This window comes from Nerophis ophidion, linkage group LG08 (genome assembly GCF_033978795.1).
Source record: "Nerophis ophidion isolate RoL-2023_Sa linkage group LG08, RoL_Noph_v1.0, whole genome shotgun sequence".
Lineage (NCBI taxonomy): Eukaryota > Metazoa > Chordata > Actinopteri > Syngnathiformes > Syngnathidae > Nerophis > Nerophis ophidion.
The window spans coordinates 31,694,440-31,717,817 of record NC_084618.1 but is presented as its reverse complement, the minus strand read 5'-3'; positions in this window follow the sequence as shown (position 1 = coordinate 31,717,817).

The window sequence follows — 23,378 nt, the reverse complement described above, 5'->3', positions numbered from 1 at the left end:
TAAATTCAATATTAAAGGCTTTTTAAGACAAATGTCATATTTGGTTTTGGAGTTATGAGTATAAACATTTCATATCTAGTATGACAGTTACACTGTTATATTGAATACAAGAATTAACTTGTGTCTTTGCAAACCTTACAAAATATCATTTTTCTAATACAACTAACAAAAAACATATCTCTAGGCATTATTAGCCATTTTGCATGTGTTGTTTAGAAGTTATGTGTGAATACATTTTTATTGCTTTTTTCGCATTATCTCAGGATTCTAAGACTATTATACTCATATTGAGTAAAAAACTACTTTTTGCATTTGCAAGATTTAAAAAAGCATATATTTCGAGTAAAACTCCCAAAGATGCATTATTTCAGGCATTATTAGCCATTTTTCATGTGTGGTGTAGGAGTTATGTTTAAATAACTGTCATATTGAGTGTTACAGTATACAGTCATATTGAGTAAAACCTCATTTTTGTATTTGCAAACCATTGAAAAACAACTGTATCTAGTAAAACTCACATGTATTCAATATCACAGGCATTTTTAGACATTTTGCACGTTTGGATTAGGAATTGTGTTTGAATACATTTTTATTGCTTTTTTCGCATTATCTCAGGATTCTAAGTACATTACTGTCAAATTGAGTAACAAATCAAATTTTGTTTTTGCAAACCTTACCAAATGTCTTTTTTTTCAGGAAAACTCTCGAAGATGCATTTCTTCAGGCATTATTAGACATTTTGAATGTGTATTTTTGGAGTTATGTTTCAAAAACTGTCATTTTGAGTGTGACCAATATGAGGCCAGTAAAATCTAATATTTGTATTTGTGATTCTTTCCAAAATACCTGATTCTGCTAAAACTTACATAAATTCAATATTAAAGGCTTTTTAAGACAAATGTCTTATTTGGTTTTGGAGTTATCATTATAAACCTTTCATATTTAGTATGACAGTTACACTGTTATATTGAATAAAAAAATTAACTTGTGTCTTTGCAAACCTTACAAAAGATCATTTTTCTAGTACAACTAACAAAAAAACATATCTCTAGGCATTATTAGCCATTTTGCATGTGTCGTTTAGAAGTTATGTGTGAATACATTTTTATTGCTTTTTTTCGCATTATCTCAGGATTCTAAGACTATTATAATCATATTGAGTAAAACACTACTTTTTGCATTTGCAAGATTTAAAAAAGCATATGTTTCGAGTTAAACTTCCAAAGATGCATTATTTCAGGCATTATTAGCCATTTTTCATGTGTGGTGTAGGAGTTATGTTTAAATAACTGTCATATTGAGTGTTACAGTATACAGTCATATTGAGTAAAACCTCATTTTTGTATTTGCAAACCATTGAAAAACAACTGTATCTAGTAAAACTCACATGTATTCAATATCACAGGCATTTTTAGACATTTTGCACGTTTGGATTAGGAATTGTGTTTGAATACATTTTTATTGCTTTTTTTGCATTATCTCAGGATTCTAAGACTATTATAGTCATATTGAGTAAAATACTACTTTTTGCATTTGCAAGATTTAAAAAAGCATATGTTTCGAGTAAAACTCCCAAAGATGCATTATTTCAGGCATTATTAGCCATTTTTCATGTGTGGTGTAGGAGTTATGTTTCAAAAACTGTCATATTGAGTGTTACAGTATACAGTCATATTGAGAAAAACCTCATTTTTGTATTTGCAAACCATTGAAAAACAACTGTATCTAGTAAAACTCACATGTATTCAATATCACAGGCATTTTTAGACATTTTGCACATTTGGATTAGGAATTATGTTTGAATACATTTTTATTGCTTTTTTCGCATTATCTCAGGATTCTAAGTACATTACTGTCAAATTTAGTAACAAATCAAATTTTGTTTTTGCAAACCTTACCAAATGTTTTTTTTTCAGGAAAACTCTTGAAGATGCATTTTTTAAGAAATCATTAGACATTCTGAATGTGTATTTTTGGAGTTATGTTTCAAAAACTGTCATTTTGAGTGCGACCAATATGAGGCCAGTAAAATCTAATATTTGTATTTGTGATTCTTTCCAAAATACCTGATTCTGCTAAAACTTACATAAATTCAATATTAAAGGCTTTTTAAGACAAATTTCATATTTGGTTTTGGAGTTATGATTATAAACGTTTCATATTTAGTATGACAGTTACACTGTTATATTGAATTAAATAACTAACTTGTGTCTTTGCAAACCTTACAAAAGATAATTTTTCTAGTACAACTAACAAAAAAACATATCTCTAGCTATTATTAGCCATTTTGCATGTGTTGTTTAGAAGTTATGTTTGAATACATTTTAATTGCTTTTTTCGCATTATCTCAGGATTCTCAGACTATTATAGTCATATTGAGTAAAAAACTACTTTTTGCATTTGCAAGATTTAAAAAAGCATATGTTTCGAGTAAAACTCCCAAAGATGCATTATTTCATGCATTATTAGCCATTTTTCATGTGTGGTGTAGGAGTTATGTTTAAATAACTGTCATATTGAGTGTTACAGTATACAGTCATATTGAATAAAACCTCATTTTTGTATTTGCAAACCATAGAAAAAAAACTGTATCTAGTAAAACTCTCATGTATTCAATATCACAGGCATTTTTAGACATTTTGCACGTTTGGATTAGGAATTATGTTGGAATACATTTTTATTGCTTTTTTCGCATTATCTCAGGATTCTAAGTACATTACTGTCAAATTGAGTAACAAATCAAATTTTGTTTTTGCAAACCTTACCAAATGTTTTTTTTCAGGAAAACTCTTGAAGATGCATTTTTTAAGAAATCATTAGACATTTTGAATGTGTATTTTTGGAGTTATGTTTCAAAAACTGTCATTTTGAGTGCGACCAATATGAGGCCAGTAAAATCTAATATTTGTATTTGTGATTCTTTCCAAAATACCTGATTCTGCTAAAACTTACATAAATTCAATATTAAAGGCTTTTTAAGACAAATTTCATATTTGGTTTTGGAGTTATGATTATAAACCTTTCATATTTAGTATGACAGTTACACTGTTATATTGAATTAAACAACTAACTTGTGTCTTTGCAAACCTTACAAAAGATAATTTTTCTAGTACAACTAACAAAAAAACATATCTCTAGCTATTATTAGCCATTTTGCATGTGTTGTTTAGAAGTTATGTTTGAATACATTTTTATTGCTTTTTTCGCATTATCTCAGGATTCTCAGACTATTATAGTCATATTGAGTAAAAAACTACTTTTTGCATTTGCAAGATTTAAAAAAGCATATGTTTCGAGTAAAACTCCCAAATATGCATTATTTCATGCATTATTAGCCATTTTTCATGTGTGGTGTAGGAGTTATGTTTAAATAACTGTCATAGTGAGTTTTACAGTATACAGTCATATTGAATAAAACCTCATTTTTGTATTTGCAAACCATAGAAAAAAAACTGTATCTAGTAAAACTCTCATGTATTCAATATCACAGGCATTTTTAGACATTTTGCACGTTTGGATTAGGAATTATGTTGGAATACATTTTTATTGCTTTTTTCGCATTATCTCAGGATTCTAAGTACATTACTGTCAAATTGAGTAACAAATCAAATTTTGTTTTTGCAAACCTTACCAAATGTTTTTTTTTCAGGAAAACGCTCGAAGATGCATTTCTTCAGGAATTATTAGACATTTTGCATGTGTATTTTTGGAGTTATGTTTCAAAAACTGTCATTTTGAGTGCGACCAATATGAGGCCAGTAAAATCTAATATTTGTATTTGTGATTCTTTCCAAAATACCTGATTCTGCTAAAACTTACATAAATTAAATATTAAAGGCTTTTTAAGACAAATTTCACAATGGGTTTTGGAGTTATGATTATAAACCTTTCATGTTTAGTATGAAAGTTACATTGTTATATTGAATAAAAAAACTAACTTGTGTCTTTGCAAACCTTACATAAGATCATTTTTCGAGTACAACTAACCAAAAAACATATCTCTAGGCATTATTAGCCATTTTGCATGTGTTGTTTAGAAGTTATGTTTGAAAACATTTTTATTGCTTTTTTTGCATTATCTCAGGATTCTAAGACTATTATAGTCACATTGAGTAAAACACTACTTTTTGCACTTGCAAGATTTAAAAAAAGCATATGTTTCGAGTAAAACTCCCAAAGATGCATTATTTCAGGCATTATTAGACATTTTTCATGTGTGGTGTAGGAGTTATGTTTAAATAACTGTCATATTGAGTTTTACAGTATACAGTCATATTGAGTAAAACCTAATTTTTGTATTTGCAAACCATAGAAAAACATCTGTATCTAGTAAAACTCACATGTATTCAATATCACAGGCACTTTTAGACATTTTGCACGTTTGGATTAGGAATTACGTTGGAATACATTTTTATTGCTTTTTTCGCATTATCTCAGGATTCTAAGTACATTACTGTCAAATTGAGTAACAAATCAAATTTTGTTTTTGCAAACCTTACCAAATGTTTTTTTTCAGGAAAACTCTCGAAGATGCATTTTTTCAGGAATTATTAGACATTTTGCATGTATATTTTTGGAGTTATGTTTCAAAAACTTTCATTTTGAGTGTGACCAATGTGAGGCCAGTAAAATCTAATATTTGTATTTGTGATTCTTTCCAAAATACCTGATTCTGCTAAAACTTACATGAATTCAATATTAAAGGCTTTTTAAGACAAATTTCATATTTGGTTTTGGAGTTATGATTATAAACCTTTCATATTTAGTATGACAGTTACACTGTTATATTGAATAAAAAAACTAATTTGTGTCTTTGCAAACCTTACAGAAGATCATTTTTTCTAGTACAACTAACAAAAAAACATATCTCTAGGCATTATTAGCCATTTTGCATGTGTTGTTTAGAAGTTGTGTTGGAATACATTTTTATTGCTTTTTTCGCATTATCTCAGGATTCTAAGTACATTACTGTCAAATTGAGTAACAAATCAAATTTTGTTTTTGCAAACCTTACCAAATGTTTTTTTTTTTCAGGAAAACTCTCGAAGATGCATTTCTTCAGGAATTATTAGACATTTTGCATGTGTATTTTTGGAGTTATGTTTCAAAAACTGTCACTTAGAGTGTGACCAATATGAGGCCAGTAAAATCTAATATTTGTATTTGTGATTCTTTCCAAAATACCTGATTCTGCTAAAACTTACATAAATTAAATATTAAAGGCTTTTTAAGACAAATTTCACATCGGGTTTTGGAGTTATGATTATAAACCTTTCATATTTAGTATGAAAGTTACACTGTTATATTGAATAAAAAAACTAACTTGTGTCTTTACAAACCTTACAAAAGATCATTTTTCGAGTACAATCAACCAAAAAACATATCTCTAGACATTATTAGCCATTTTGCATGTGTTGTTTAGAAGTTATGTTTGAATACATTTTTATTGCTTTTTTCGCATTATCTCAGGATTGTAAGACTATTATAGTCACATTGAGTAAAACACTACTTTTTGCACTTGCAAGATTTAAAAAAGCATATGTTTCGAGTAAAACTCCCAAAGATGCATTATTTCAGGCATTATTAGACATTTTTCATGTGTGGTGTACGAGTTATGTTTAAATAACTGTCATATTGAGTGTTACAGTATACAGTCATATTGAGTAAAACCTCATTTTTGTATTTGCAAACCATAGAAAAACAACTGTATCTGGTAAAACTCACATGTATTCAATATCACAGGCATTTTTAGCCATTTTGCAAGTTTGAATTAGGAATTATGTTGGAATACATTTTTATTGCTTTTTTCACATTATCTCAGGATTCTAAGTACATTACTGTCAAATTGAGTAACAAATCAAATTTTGTTTTTGCAAACCTTACCAAATGTTTTTTTTTTCAGGAAAACTCTCGAAGATGCATTTCTTCAGGAATTATTAGACATTTTGCATGCGTATTTTTGGAGTTATGTTTCAAAAACTGTCATTTTGAGTGTGACCAATATGAGGCCAGTAAAATGTAATATTTGTATTTGTGATTCTTTCCAAAATACCTGATTCTGCTAAAACTTACATAAATTCAATATTAAAGGCTTTTTAAGACAAATTTCATATTTGGTTTTGGAGTTATGATTATAAACCTTTCATATTTAGTATGACAGTTACACTGTTATATTGAATAAAAAACCTAACTTGTGTCTTTGCAAACCTTACAAAAGATCATTTTTCTAGTACAACTAACAAAAAAAACATATCTCTAGCTATTATTAGCCATTTTGCATGTGTTGTTTAGAAGTTATGTTTTAATACATTTTTATTGCTTTTTTCGCATTATCTCAGGATTGTAAGACTATTATAGTCATATTGAGTAAAAAACTACTTTTTGCATTTGCAAGATTTAAAAAAGCATATGTTTCGAGTAAAACTCCCAAAGATGCATTATTTCAGGCATTATTAGCCATTTTTCATGTGTGGTGTAGGAGTTATGTTTAAATAACTGTCATATTGAGTGTTACAGTATACAGTCATATTGAGTAAAACCTCATTTTGGTATTTGCAGACCATAGAAAAACAACTGTATCTAGTAAAACTCACATGTATTAAATATCACAGGCATTTTTAGACATTTTGCACGTTTGGATTAGGAATTATGTTTGAATACATTTTTATTGCTTTTTTCGCATTATCTCAGGATTCTAAGTACATTACTTTCAAATTGAGTAACAAATCAAATTTTGTTTTTGCAAACCTTACCAAATGTTTTTTTTCTGGAAAACTCTCGAAGATGATGTGTATTTTTGGAGTTATGTTTAAAAAACTGTCATTTTGAGTGTGACCAATATGAATCCAGTAAAATCTAATATTTGTATTTGTGATTCTTTCCAAAATACCTGATTCTGCTAAAACTCACATAGATTCAATATTAAAGGCTTTTTAAGACAAATTTCATATTTGGTTTTGGAGTTATGATTATAAACCTTTCATATTTAGTATGACAGTTACACTGTTATATTGAATAAAAAAATTAACTTGTGTCTTTGCAAACCTTACAAAAGATCATTTTTCTAGTACAACTAACAAAAAAACATATCTCTAGGCATTATTAGCCATTTTGCATGTGTTGTTTAGAAGTTATGTGTGAATACATTTTTATTGCTTTTTTCGCATTATCTCAGGATTCTAACACTATTATAGTCATATTGAGTAAAAAACTACTTTTTGCATTTGCAAGATTTAAAAAAGCATATGTTTCGAGTAAAACTCCCAAAGATGCATTATTTCAGGCATTATTAGCCATTTTTCATGTGTGGTGTAGGAGTTATGTTTAAATAACTGTCATATTGAGTGTTACAGTATACAGTCATATTGAGTAAAACCTCATTTTTGTATTTGCAAACCATTGAAAAACAACTGTATCTAGTAAAACTCACATGTATTCAATATCACAGGCATTTTTAGACATTTTGCACGTTTGGATTAGGAATTATGTTTGAATACAGTTTTATTGCTTTTTTCGCATTATCTCAGGATTCTAAGACTAGTATAGTCATATTGAGTAAAATACTACTTTTTGCATTTGCAAGATTTAAAAAAGCATATGTTTCGAGTAAAACTCCCAAAGATGCATTATTTCAGGCATTATTAGCCATTTTTCATGTGTGGTGTAGGAGTTATGTTTCAAAAACTGTCATATTGAGTGTTACAGTATACAGTCATATTGAGTAAAACCTCATTTTTGTATTTGCAAACCATAGAAAAACAACTGTATCTAGTAAAACTCACATGTATTCAATATCACAGGCATTTTTAGACATTTTGCACGTTTGGATTAGGAATTATGTTGGAATACATTTTTATTGCTTTTTTCGCATTATCTCAGGATTCTAAGTACATTACTGTCAAATTGAGTAACAAATCAAATTTTGTTTTTGCAAACCTTACCAAATGTTTTTTTTTTTCAGGAAAACTGTCGAAGATGCATTTTTTCAGGAATTATTAGACATTTTGCATGTGTATTTTTGGAGTTAAGTTTCAAAAACTGTCATTTTGAGTGTGACCAATATGAGGCCAGTAAAATCTAATATTTGTATTTGTGATTCTTTCCAAAATACCTGATTCTGCTAAAACTTACATAAATTAAATATTAAAGGCTTTTTAAGACAAATCTCACATTGGGTTTTGGAGTTATGATTATAAACCTTTCATATTTAGTATGACAGTTACACTGTTATATTGAATAAAAAAACTAACTTGTGTCTTTGCAAACCTTACAAAAGATCATTTTTCGAGTACAACTAACCAAAAAACATATCTCTAGGCATTATTAGCCATTTTGCATGTGTTGTTTAGAAGTTATGTTTGAATACATTTTTATTGCTTTTTTCGCATTTTCTCAGGATTCTAAAACTATTATAGTCACTTTGAGTAAAACACTACTTTTTGCACTTGCAAGATTTAAAAAAGCATATGTTTCGAGTAAAACTCCCAAAGATGCATTATTTCAGGCATTATTAGACATTTTCATGTGTGGTGTACGAGTTATGTTTAAATAACTGTCATATTGAGTGTTACAGTATACAGTCATATTGAGTAAAACCTCATTTTTGTATTTGCAAACCATAGAAAAACAACTGTACCTAGTAAAACTCGCATGTATTCAATATCACAGGCATTTTTAGACATTTTGCACGTTTGGATTAGGAATTATGTTAGAATACATTTTTACTGCTTTTTTCGCATTATCTCAGGATTCTAAGTACATTACTGTCAAATTGAGTAAAAAATCAAATTTTGTTTTTGCAAACCTTACCAAATGTTTTCTTTTTCAGGAAAACTCTCGAAGATGCATTTCTTCAGGAATTATTAGACATTTTGCATGTGTATTTTTGGAGTTATGTTTCAAAAACTGTCATTTTGAGTGTGACCAATATGAGGCCAGTAAAATCTAAGATTTGTATTTGTGATTCTTTCCAAAATACCTGATTCTGCTAAAACTTACATAAATTCAATATTAAAGGCTTTTTAAGACAAATTTCACATTTGGTTTTGGAGTTATGATTATAAACCTTTCATATTTAGTATGAAAGTCACACTGTTATATTGAATAAAAAAACTAACCTGTGTCTTTGCAAACCTTACAAAAGATCATTTTTCGAGTACAACTAACCAAAAATCATATCTCTAGGCATTATTAGCCATTTTGCATGTGTTGTTTAGAAGTTATGTTTGAATACATTTTTATTGCTTTTTTCGCATTATCTCAGGATTCTAAGACTATTATAGTCACATTGAGTAAAACACTACTTTTTGCACTTGCATGATTTAAAAAAAGCATATGTTTCGAGTAAAACTCCCAAAGATGCATTATTTCAGGCATTATTAGCCATTTTTCATGTGTGGTGTAGGAGTTATGTTTAAATAACTGTCATATTGAGTGTTACAGTATACAGTCATATTGAGTAAAACCTCATTTTTGTATTTGCAAACCATAGAAAAACAACTGTATCTAGTAAAACTCGCATGTATTCAATATCACAGGCATTTTTAGACATTTTGCACGTTTGGATTAGGAATTATGTTGGAATACATTTTTATTGCTTTTTTCGCATTATCTCAGGATTCTAAGTACATTACTGTCAAATTGAGTAACAAATCAAATTTTGTTTTTGCAAACCTTACCAAATGTTTTTTTTCAGGAAAACTCTCGAAGATGCATTTTTTAAGGCATCATTAGACATTTTGCATGTGTATTTTTGGAATTATGCTTCAAAAACTGTCATTTTGAGTGTGACCAATATGAGGCCAGTAAAATCTAATATTTGTATTTGTGATTCTTTCGAAAATATCTGATTCTGCTAAAACTTACATAAATTCAATATTAAAGGCTTTTTAAGACAAATTTCATATTTGGTTTTGGAGTTATGATTATAAACCTTTCATATTTAGTATGACAGTTACACTGTTATATTGAATAAAAAAACTAACTTGTGTCTTTGCAAACCTTACAAAAAAGATCATTTTTCTAGTACAACTAACAAAAAAACATATCTCTAGCTATTATTAGCCATTTTGCATGTGTTGTTTAGAAGTTATGTTTTAATACATTTTTATTGCTTTTTTCGCATTATCTCAGGATTCTCAGACTATTATAGTCATATTGAGTAAAAAACTACTTTTTGCATTTGCAAGATTTAAAAAAGCATATGTTTCGAGTAAAACTCCCAAAGATGCATTATTTCAGGCATTATTAGACATTTATCATGTGTGGTGTAGGAGTTATGTTTAAATAACTCTCATATTGAGTGTTACAGAATACAGTCATATTGAGTAAAACCTCATTTTTGTATTTGCAAACCATAGAAAAACAACTGTATCTAGTAAAACTCACATGTATTCAATATCACAGGCATTTTTAGACATTTTGCACGTTTGGATTAGGAATTATGTTGGAATACATTTTTATTGCTTTTTTCGCATTATCTCAGGATTCCAAGTACATTACTGTCAAATTGAGTAACAAATCAAATTTTGTTTTTGCAAACCTTACCAAATGTTTTTTTTTTTTCAGGAAAACTCTCGATGATGCATTTCTCCAGGAATTATTAGACATTTTGCATGTGTATTTTTGGAGTTATGTTTCAAAAACTGTCATTTAGAGTGTGACCAATATGAGGCCAGTAAAATCTAATATTTGTATTTGTGATTCTTTCCAAAATACCTGATTCTGCTAAAACTTACATAAATTAAATATTAAAGGCTTTTTTAAGAAAAATTTCACATTGGGTTTTGGAGTTATGATTATAAACCTTTCATATTTAGTATGAAAGTTACACTGTTATATTGAATAAAAAAACTAACTTGTGTCTTTGCAAACCTTACAAAAGATCATTTTTCGAGTACAACTAACCAGAAAACATATCTCTAGGCATTATTAGCCATTTTGCATGTGTTGTTTAGAAGTTATGTTTGAATACATTTTTATTGCTTTTTTCGCATTATCTCAGGATTGTAAGACTATTATAGTCACATTGAGTAAAACACTACTTTTTGCACTTGCAAGATTTAAAAAAGCATATGTTTCGAGTAAAACTTCCAAAGATGAATTATTTCAGGCATCATTAGACAATTTTCATGTGTGGTGTACGAGTTTTGTTTAAATAACTGTCATATTGAGTGTTACAGTATACAGTCATATTGAGTAAAACCTCATTTTTGTATTTGCAAACCATAGAAAAACAATTGTATCTAGTAAACTCACATGTATTCAATATCACAGGCATTTTTAGACATTTTGCACGTTTGAATTAGGAATTATGTTGGAATACATTTTTATTGCTTTTTTCGCATTATCTCAGGATTCTAAGTACATTACTGTCAAATTGAGTAACAAATCAAATTTTGTTTTTGCAAACCTTACCAAATGTCTTTTGTTTCCAGGAAAACTCTCGAAGATGCATTTCTTCAGGCATTATTAGACATTTTGCATGTGTATTTTTGGAGTTATGTTTCAAAAACTGTCATTTTGAGTGTGACCAATATGAGGCCAGTAAAATCTAATTATCGTATTTGTGATTCTTTCCAAAATACCTGATTCTGCTAAAACTTACATAAATTCAATATTAAAGGCTTTTTAAGACAAATGTCATATTTGGTTTTGGAGTTATGAGTATAAACATTTCATATTTAGTATGACAGTTACACTGTTATATTGAATACAAGAATTAACTTGTGTCTTTGCAAACCTTACAAAATATCATTTTTCTAGTACAACTAACAAAAAACATATCTCTAGGCATTATTAGCCATTTTGCATGTGTTGTTTAGAAGTTATGTGTGAATACATTTTTATTGCTTTTTTCGCATTATCTCAGGATTCTAAGACTATTATACTCATATTGAGTAAAAAACTACTTTTTGCATTTGCAAGATTTAAAAAAGCATATATTTCGAGTAAAACTCCCAAAGATGCATTATTTCAGGCATTATTAGCCATTTTTCATGTGTGGTGTAGGAGTTATGTTTAAATAACTGTCATATTGAGTGTTACAGTATACAGTCATATTGAGTAAAACCTCATTTTTGTATTTGCAAACCATTGAAAAACAACTGTATCTAGTAAAACTCACATGTATTCAATATCACAGGCATTTTTAGACATTTTGCACGTTTGGATTAGGAATTGTGTTTGAATACATTTTTATTGCTTTTTTCGCATTATCTCAGGATTCTAAGTACATTACTGTCAAATTGAGTAACAAATCAAATTTTGTTTTTGCAAACCTTACCAAATGTCTTTTTTTTCAGGAAAACTCTCGAAGATGCATTTCTTCAGGCATTATTAGACATTTTGAATGTGTATTTTTTGAGTTATGTTTCAAAAACTGTCATTTTGAGTGTGACCAATATGAGGCCAGTAAAATCTAATATTTGTATTTGTGATTCTTTCCAAAATACCTGATTCTGCTAAAACTTACATAAATTCAATATTAAAGGCTTTTTAAGACAAATGTCTTATTTGGTTTTGGAGTTATCATTATAAACCTTTCATATTTAGTATGACAGTTACACTGTTATATTGAATAAAAAAATTAACTTGTGTCTTTGCAAACCTTACAAAAGATCATTTTTCTAGTACAACTAACAAAAAAACATATCTCTAGGCATTATTAGCCATTTTGCATGTGTCGTTTAGAAGTTATGTTTGAATACATTTTTATTGCTTTTTTTCGCATTATCTCAGGATTCTAAGACTATTATAATCATATTGAGTAAAAAACTACTTTTTGCATTTGCAAGATTTAAAAAAGCATATGTTTCGAGTTAAACTTCCAAAGATGCATTATTTCAGGCATTATTAGCCATTTTTCATGTGTGGTGTAGGAGTTATGTTTAAATAACTGTCATATTGAGTGTTACAGTATACAGTCATATTGAGTAAAACCTCATTTTTGTATTTGCAAACCATAGAAAAACATCAGTATCTAGTAAAACTCACATGTATTCAAGATCTCAGGCATTTTTAGACATTTTGCACGTTTGGATTAGGAATTATGTTTGAATACATTTTTATTGCTTTTTTTGCATTATCTCAGGATTCTAAGACTATTATAGTCATATTGAGTAAAATATTACTTTTTGCATTTGCAAGATTTAAAAAAGCATATGTTTCGAGTAAAACTCCCAAAGATGCATTATTTCAGGCATTATTAGCCATTTTTCATGTGTGGTGTAGGAGTTATGTTTCAAAAACTGTCATATTGAGTGTTACAGTATACAGTCATATTGAGAAAAACCTCATTTTTGTATTTGCAAACCATTGAAAAACAACTGTATCTAGTAAAACTCACATGTATTCAATATCACAGGCATTTTTAGACATTTTGCACATTTGGATTAGGAATTATGTTTGAATACATTTTTATTGCTTTTTTCGCATTATCTCAGGATTCTAAGTACATTACTGTCAAATTGAGTAACAAATCAAATTTTGTTTTTGCAAACCTTACCAAATGTCTTTTGTTTCCAGGAAAACTCTCGAAGATGCATTTCTTCAGAAATTATTAGACATTTTGCATGTGTATTTTTGGAGTTATGTTTCAAAAACTGTCATTTTGAGTGTGACCAATATGAGGCCAGTAAAATCTAATATTCGTATTTGTGATTCTTTCCAAAATACCTGATTCTGCTAAAACTTACATAAATTCAATATTAAAGGCTTTTTAAGACAAATGTCATATTTGGTTTTGGAGTTATGAGTATAAACATTTCATATTTAGTATGACAGTTACACTGTTATATTGAATAAAAAAATTAACTTGTGTCTTTGCAAACCTTACAAAGGATCATTTTTCTAGTACAACTAACAAAAAAAACATATCTCTAGGCATTATTAGCCATTTTGCATGTGTTGTTTAGAAGTTATGTGTGAATACATTTTTATTGCTTTTTTCGCATTATCTCAGGATTCTAAGACTATTATACTCATATTGAGTAAAAAACTACTTTTTGCATTTGCAAGATTTAAAAAAGCATATATTTCGAGTAAAACTCCCAAAGATGCATTATTTCAGTCATTATTAGCCATTTTTCATGTGTGGTGTAGGAGTTATGTTTAAATAACTGTCATATTGAGTGTTACAGTATACAGTCATATTGAGTAAAACCTCATTTTTGTATTTGCAAACCATTGAAAAACAACTGTATCTAGTAAAACTCACATGTATTCAATATCACAGGCATTTTTAGACATTTTGCACGTTTGGATTAGGAATTATGTTTGAATACATTTTTATTGCTTTTTTTGCATTATCTCAGGATTCTAAGACTATTATAGTCATATTGAGTAAAATACTACTTTTTGCATTTGCAAGATTTAAAAAAGCATACGTTTCGAGTAAAACTCCCAAAGATGCATTATTTCAGGCATTATTAGCCATTTTTCATGTGTGGTGTAGGAGTTATGTTTCAAAAACTGTCATATTGAGGGTTACAGTATACAGTCATATTGAGAAAAACCTCATTTTTGTATTTGCAAACCATTGAAAAACAACTGTATCTAGTAAAACTCACATGTATTCAATATCACAGGCATTTTTAGACATTTTGCACATTTGGATTAGGAATTATGTTTGAATACATTTTTATTGCTTTTTTCGCATTATCTCAGGATTCTAAGTACATTACTGTCAAATTGAGTAACAAATCAAATTTTGTTTTTGCAAACCTTACCAAATGTCTTTTGTTTCCAGGAAAACTCTCGAAGATGCATTTCTTCAGGCATTATTAGACATTTTGCATGTGTGTTTTTGGAGTTATGTTTCAAAAACTGTCATTTTGAGTGTGACCAATATGAGGCCAGTAAAATCTAATATTTGTATTTGTGATTCTTTCCAAAATACCTGATTGTGCTAAAACTTACATAAATTAAATATTAAAGGCTTTTTAAGACAAATGTCATATTTGGTTTTGGAGTTATCATTATAAACCTTTCATATTTAGTATGACAGTTACACTGTTATATTGAATAAAAAAATTAACTTTTGTCTTTGCAAACCTTACAAAAGATCATTGTTCTAGTACAACTAACAAAAAACATATCTCTAGGCATTATTAGCCATTTTGCATGTGTTGTTTAGAAGTTAAGTGTGAATACATTTTTATTGCTTTTTTCGCATTATCTCAGGATTCTAAGACTATTATAGTCATATTGAGTAAAAAACTACTTTTTGCATTTGCAAGATTTAAAAAAGCATATGTTTCGAGTAAAACTCCCAAAGATGCATTATTTCAGGCATTATTAGCCATTTTTCATGTGTGGTGTAGGAGTTATGTTTAAATAACTGTCATATTGAGTGTTACAGTATACAGTCATATTGAGTAAAACCTCATTTTGGTATTTGCAAACCATTGAAAAACAACTGTATCTAGTAAAACTCACATGTATTCAATATCACAGGCATTTTTAGACATTTTGCACGTTTGGATTAGGAATTATGTTTGAATACATTTTTATTGCTTTTTTTGCATTATCTCAGGATTCTAAGACTATTATAGTCATATTGAGTAAAATACTACTTTTTGCATTTGCAAGATTTAAAAAAGCATATGTTTCGAGTTAAACTTCCAAAGATGCATTATTTCAGGCATTATTAGCCATTTTTCATGTGTGGTGTAGGAGTTATGTTTAAATAACTGTCATATTGAGTGTTACAGTATACAGTCATATTGAGTAAAACCTCATTTTTGTATTTGCAAACCATTGAAAAACAACTGTATCTAGTAAAACTCACATGTATTCAATATCACAGGCATTTTTAGACATTTTGCACGTTTGGATTAGAAGTTATGTTTGAATACATTTTAATTGCTTTTTTCGCATTATCTCAGGATTCTCAGACTATTATAGTCATATTGAGTAAAAAACTACTTTTTGCATTTGCAAGATTTAAAAAAGCATATGTTTCGAGTAAAACTCCCAAAGATGCATTATTTCATGCATTATTAGCCATTTTTCATGTGTGGTGTAGGAGTTATGTTTAAATAACTGTCATATTGAGTGTTACAGTATACAGTCATATTGAATAAAACCTCATTTTTGTATTTGCAAACCATAGAAAAAAAACTGTATCTAGTAAAACTCTCATGTATTCAATATCACAGGCATTTTTAGACATTTTGCACGTTTGGATTAGGAATTATGTTGGAATACATTTTTATTGCTTTTTTCGCATTATCTCAGGATTCTAAGTACATTACTGTCAAATTGAGTAACAAATCAAATTTTGTTTTTGCAAACCTTACCAAATGTTTTTTTTCAGGAAAACTCTTGAAGATGCATTTTTTAAGAAATCATTAGACATTTTGAATGTGTATTTTTGGAGTTATGTTTCAAAAACTGTCATTTTGAGTGCGACCAATATGAGGCCAGTAAAATCTAATATTTGTATTTGTGATTCTTTCCAAAATACCTGATTCTGCTAAAACTTACATAAATTCAATATTAAAGGCTTTTTAAGACAAATTTCATATTTGGTTTTGGAGTTATGATTATAAACCTTTCATATTTAGTATGACAGTTACACTGTTATATTGAATTAAACAACTAACTTGTGTCTTTGCAAACCTTACAAAAGATAATTTTTCTAGTACAACTAACAAAAAAACATATCTCTAGCTATTATTAGCCATTTTGCATGTGTTGTTTAGAAGTTATGTTTGAATACATTTTAATTGCTTTTTTCGCATTATCTCAGGATTCTCAGACTATTATAGTCATATTGAGTAAAAAACTACTTTTTGCATTTGCAAGATTTAAAAAAGCATATGTTTCGAGTAAAACTCCCAAAGATGCATTATTTCATGCATTATTAGCCATTTTTCATGTGTGGTGTAGGAGTTATGTTTAAATAACTGTCATATTGAGTGTTACAGTATACAGTCATATTGAATAAAACCTCATTTTTGTATTTGCAAACCATAGAAAAAAAACTGTATCTAGTAAAACTCTCATGTATTCAATATCACAGGCATTTTTAGACATTTTGCACGTTTGGATTAGGAATTATGTTGGAATACATTTTTATTGCTTTTTTCGCATTATCTCAGGATTCTAAGTACATTACTGTCAAATTGAGTAACAAATCAAATTTTGTTTTTGCAAACCTTACCAAATGTTTTTTTTCAGGAAAACTCTTGAAGATGCATTTTTTAAGAAATCATTAGACATTTTGAATGTGTATTTTTGGAGTTATGTTTCAAAAACTGTCATTTTGAGTGCGACCAATATGAGGCCAGTAAAATCTAATATTTGTATTTGTGATTCTTTCCAAAATACCTGATTCTGCTAAAACTTACATAAATTCAATATTAAAGGCTTTTTAAGACAAATTTCATATTTGGTTTTGGAGTTATGATTATAAACCTTTCATATTTAGTATGACAGTTACACTGTTATATTGAATTAAACAACTAACTTGTGTCTTTGCAAACCTTACAAAAGATAATTTTTCTAGTACAACTAACAAAAAAACATATCTCTAGCTATTATTAGCCATTTTGCATGTGTTGTTTAGAAGTTATGTTTGAATACATTTTTATTGCTTTTTTCGCATTATCTCAGGATTCTCAGACTATTATAGTCATATTGAGTAAAAAACTACTTTTTGCATTTGCAAGATTTAAAAAAGCATATGTTTCGAGTAAAACTCCCAAAGATGCATTATTTCATGCATTATTAGCCATTTTTCATGTGTGGTGTAGGAGTTATGTTTAAATAACTGTCATAGTGAGTTTTACAGTATACAGTCATATTGAATAAAACCTCATTTTTGTATTTGCAAACCATAGAAAAAAAACTGTATCTAGTAAAACTCTCATGTATTCAATATCACAGGCATTTTTAGACATTTTGCACGTTTGGATTAGGAATTATGTTGGAATACATTTTTATTGCTTTTTTCGCATTATCTCAGGATTCTAAGTACATTACTGTCAAATTGAGTAACAAATCAAATTTTGTTTTTGCAAACCTTACCAAATGTTTTTTTTTCAGGAAAACGCTCGAAGATGCATTTCTTCAGGAATTATTAGACATTTTGCATGTGTATTTTTGGAGTTATGTTTCAAAAACTGTCATTTTGAGTGCGACCAATATGAGGCCAGTAAAATCTAATATTTGTATTTGTGATTCTTTCCAAAATACCTGATTCTGCTAAAACTTACATAAATTAAATATTAAAGGCTTTTTAAGACAAATTTCACAATGGGTTTTGGAGTTATGATTATAAACCTTTCATGTTTAGTATGAAAGTTACATTGTTATATTGAATAAAAAAACTAACTTGTGTCTTTGCAAACCTTACATAAGATCATTTTTCGAGTACAACTAACCAAAAAACATATCTCTAGGCATTATTAGCCATTTTGCATGTGTTGTTTAGAAGTTATGTTTGAAAACATTTTTATTGCTTTTTTTGCATTATCTCAGGATTCTAAGACTATTATAGTCACATTGAGTAAAACACTACTTTTTGCACTTGCAAGATTTAAAAAAAGCATATGTTTCGAGTAAAACTCCCAAAGATGCATTATTTCAGGCATTATTAGACATTTTTCATGTGTGGTGTAGGAGTTATGTTTAAATAACTGTCATATTGAGTTTTACAGTATACAGTCATATTGAGTAAAACCTAATTTTTGTATTTGCAAACCATAGAAAAACATCTGTATCTAGTAAAACTCACATGTATTCAATATCACAGGCACTTTTAGACATTTTGCACGTTTGGATTAGGAATTATGTTGGAATACATTTTTATTGCTTTTTTCGCATTATCTCAGGATTCTAAGTACATTACTGTCAAATTGAGTAACAAATCAAATTTTGTTTTTGCAAACCTTACCAAATGTTTTTTTTCAGGAAAACTCTCGAAGATGCATTTTTTCAGGAATTATTAGACATTTTGCATGTATATTTTTGGAGTTATGTTTCAAAAACTTTCATTTTGAGTGTGACCAATGTGAGGCCAGTAAAATCTAATATTTGTATTTGTGATTCTTTCCAAAATACCTGATTCTGCTAAAACTTACATGAATTCAATATTAAAGGCTTTTTAAGACAAATTTCATATTTGGTTTTGGAGTTATGATTATAAACCTTTCATATTTAGTATGACAGTTACACTGTTATATTGAATAAAAAAACTAATTTGTGTCTTTGCAAACCTTACAGAAGATCATTTTTTCTAGTACAACTAACAAAAAAACATATCTCTAGGCATTATTAGCCATTTTGCATGTGTTGTTTAGAAGTTGTGTTGGAATACATTTTTATTGCTTTTTTCGCATTATCTCAGGATTCTAAGTACATTACTGTCAAATTGAGTAACAAATCAAATTTTGTTTTTGCAAACCTTACCAAATGTTTTTTTTTTTCAGGAAAACTCTCGAAGATGCATTTCTTCAGGAATTATTAGACATTTTGCATGTGTATTTTTGGAGTTATGTTTCAAAAACTGTCACTTAGAGTGTGACCAATATGAGGCCAGTAAAATCTAATATTTGTATTTGTGATTCTTTCCAAAATACCTGATTCTGCTAAAACTTACATAAATTAAATATTAAAGGCTTTTTAAGACAAATTTCACATCGGGTTTTGGAGTTATGATTATAAACCTTTCATATTTAGTATGAAAGTTACACTGTTATATTGAATAAAAAAACTAACTTGTGTCTTTACAAACCTTACAAAAGATCATTTTTCGAGTACAACTAACCAAAAAACATATCTCTAGGCATTATTAGCCATTTTGCATGTGTTGTTTAGAAGTTATGTTTGAATACATTTTTATTGCTTTTTTCGCATTTTCTCAGGATTCTAAGTACATTACTGTCAAATTGAGTAACAAATCAAATTTTGTTTTTGCAAACCTTACCAAATGTTTTTTTTTTTCAGGAAAACTGTCGAAGATGCATTTTTTCAGGAATTATTAGACATTTTGCATGTGTATTTTTGGAGTTAAGTTTCAAAAACTGTCATTTTGAGTGTGACCAATATGAGGCCAGTAAAATCTAATATTTGTATTTGTGATTCTTTCCAAAATACCTGATTCTGCTAAAACTTACATAAATTAAATATTAAAGGCTTTTTAAGACAAATCTCACATTGGGTTTTGGAGTTATGATTATAAACCTTTCATATTTAGTATGACAGTTACACTGTTATATTGAATAAAAAAACTAACTTGTGTCTTTGCAAACCTTACAAAAGATCATTTTTCGAGTACAACTAACCAAAAAACATATATCTAGGCATTATTAGCCATTTTGCATGTGTTGTTTAGAAGTTATGTTTGAATACATTTTTATTGCTTTTTTCGCATTTTCTCAGGATTCTAAAACTATTATAGTCACTTTGAGTAAAACACTACTTTTTGCACTTGCAAGATTTAAAAAAGCATATGTTTCGAGTAAAACTCCCAAAGATGCATTATTTCAGGCATTATTAGACATTTTCATGTGTGGTGTACGAGTTATGTTTAAATAACTGTCATATTGAGTGTTACAGTATACAGTCATATTGAGTAAAACCTCATTTTTGTATTTGCAAACCATAGAAAAACAACTGTACCTAGTAAAACTCGCATGTATTCAATATCACAGGCATTTTTAGACATTTTGCACGTTTGGATTAGGAATTATGTTAGAATACATTTTTACTGCTTTTTTCGCATTATCTCAGGATTCTAAGTACATTACTGTCAAATTGAGTAAAAAATCAAATTTTGTTTTTGCAAACCTTACCAAATGTTTTCTTTTTCAGGAAAACTCTCGAAGATGCATTTCTTCAGGAATTATTAGACATTTTGCATGTGTATTTTTGGAGTTATGTTTCAAAAACTGTCATTTTGAGTGTGACCAATATGAGGCCAGTAAAATCTAATATTTGTATTTGTGATTCTTTCCAAAATACCTGATTCTGCTAAAACTTACATAAATTCAATATTAAAGGCTTTTTAAGACAAATTTCACATTTGGTTTTGGAGTTATGATTATAAACCTTTCATATTTAGTATGAAAGTCACACTGTTATATTGAATAAAAAAACTAACCTGTGTCTTTGCAAACCTTACAAAAGATCATTTTTCGAGTACAACTAACCAAAAATCATATCTCTAGGCATTATTAGCCATTTTGCATGTGTTGTTTAGAAGTTATGTTTGAATACATTTTTATTGCTTTTTTCGCATTATCTCAGGATTCTAAGACTATTATAGTCACATTGAGTAAAACACTACTTTTTGCACTTGCATGATTTAAAAAAAGCATATGTTTCGAGTAAAACTCCCAAAGATGCATTATTTCAGGCATTATTAGCCATTTTTCATGTGTGGTGTAGGAGTTATGTTTAAATAACTGTCATATTGAGTGTTACAGTATACATTCATATTGAGTAAAACCTCATTTTTGTATTTGCAAACCATAGAAAAACAACTGTATCTAGTAAAACTCGCATGTATTCAATATCACAGGCATTTTTAGACATTTTGCACGTTTGGATTAGGAATTATGTTGGAATACATTTTTATTGCTTTTTTCGCATTATCTCAGGATTCTAAGTACATTACTGTCAAATTGAGTAACAAATCAAATTTTGTTTTTGCAAACCTTACCAAATGTTTTTTTTCAGGAAAACTCTCGAAGATGCATTTTTTAAGGCATCATTAGACATTTTGCATGTGTATTTTTGGAATTATGCTTCAAAAACTGTCATTTTGAGTGTGACCAATATGAGGCCAGTAAAATCTAATATTTGTATTTGTGATTCTTTCGAAAATATCTGATTCTGCTAAAACTTACATAAATTCAATATCAAAGGCTTTTTAAGACAAATTTCATATTTGGTTTTGGAGTTATGATTATAAACCTTTCATATTTAGTATGACAGTTACACTGTTATATTGAATAAAAAAACTAACTTGTGTCTTTGCAAACCTTACAAAAAAGATCATTTTTCTAGTACAACTAACAAAAAAACATATCTCTAGCTATTATTAGCCATTTTGCATGTGTTGTTTAGAAGTTATGTTTGAATACATTTTTATTGCTTTTTTCGCATTATCTCAGGATTCTCAGACTATTATAGTCATATTGAGTAAAAAACTACTTTTTGCATTTGCAAGATTTAAAAAAGCATATGTTTCGAGTAAAACTCCCAAAGATGCATTATTTCAGGCATTATTAGACATTTATCATGTGTGGTGTAGGAGTTATGTTTAAATAACTCTCATATTGAGTGTTACAGAATACAGTCATATTGAGTAAAACCTCATTTTTGTATTTGCAAACCATAGAAAAACAACTGTATCTAGTAAAACTCACATGTATTCAATATCACAGGCATTTTTAGACATTTTGCACGTTTGGATTAGGAATTATGTTGGAATACATTTTTATTGCTTTTTTCGCATTATCTCAGGATTCCAAGTACATTACTGTCAAATTGAGTAACAAATCAAATTTTGTTTTTGCAAACCTTACCAAATGTTTTTTTTTTTTCAGGAAAACTCTCGATGATGCATTTCTCCAGGAATTATTAGACATTTTGCATGTGTATTTTTGGAGTTATGTTTCAAAAACTGTCATTTAGAGTGTGACCAATATGAGGCCAGTAAAATCTAATATTTGTATTTGTGATTCTTTCCAAAATACCTGATTCTGCTAAAACTTACATAAATTAAATATTAAAGGCTTTTTTAAGAAAAATTTCACATTGGGTTTTGGAGTTATGATTATAAACCTTTCATATTTAGTATGAAAGTTACACTGTTATATTGAATAAAAAAACTAACTTGTGTCTTTGCAAACCTTACAAAAGATCATTTTTCGAGTACAACTAACCAGAAAACATATCTCTAGGCATTATTAGCCATTTTGCATGTGTTGTTTAGAAGTTATGTTTGAATACATTTTTATTGCTTTTTTCGCATTATCTCAGGATTGTAAGACTATTATAGTCACATTGAGTAAAACACTACTTTTTGCACTTGCAAGATTTAAAAAAGCATATGTTTCGAGTAAAACTTCCAAAGATGAATTATTTCAGGCATCATTAGACAATTTTCATGTGTGGTGTACGAGTTTTGTTTAAATAACTGTCATATTGAGTGTTACAGTATACAGTCATATTGAGTAAAACCTCATTTTTGTATTTGCAAACCATAGAAAAACAATTGTATCTAGTAAACTCACATGTATTCAATATCACAGGCATTTTTAGACATTTTGCACGTTTGAATTAGGAATTATGTTGGAATACATTTTTATTGCTTTTTTCGCATTATCTCAGGATTCTAAGTACATTACTGTCAAATTGAGTAACAA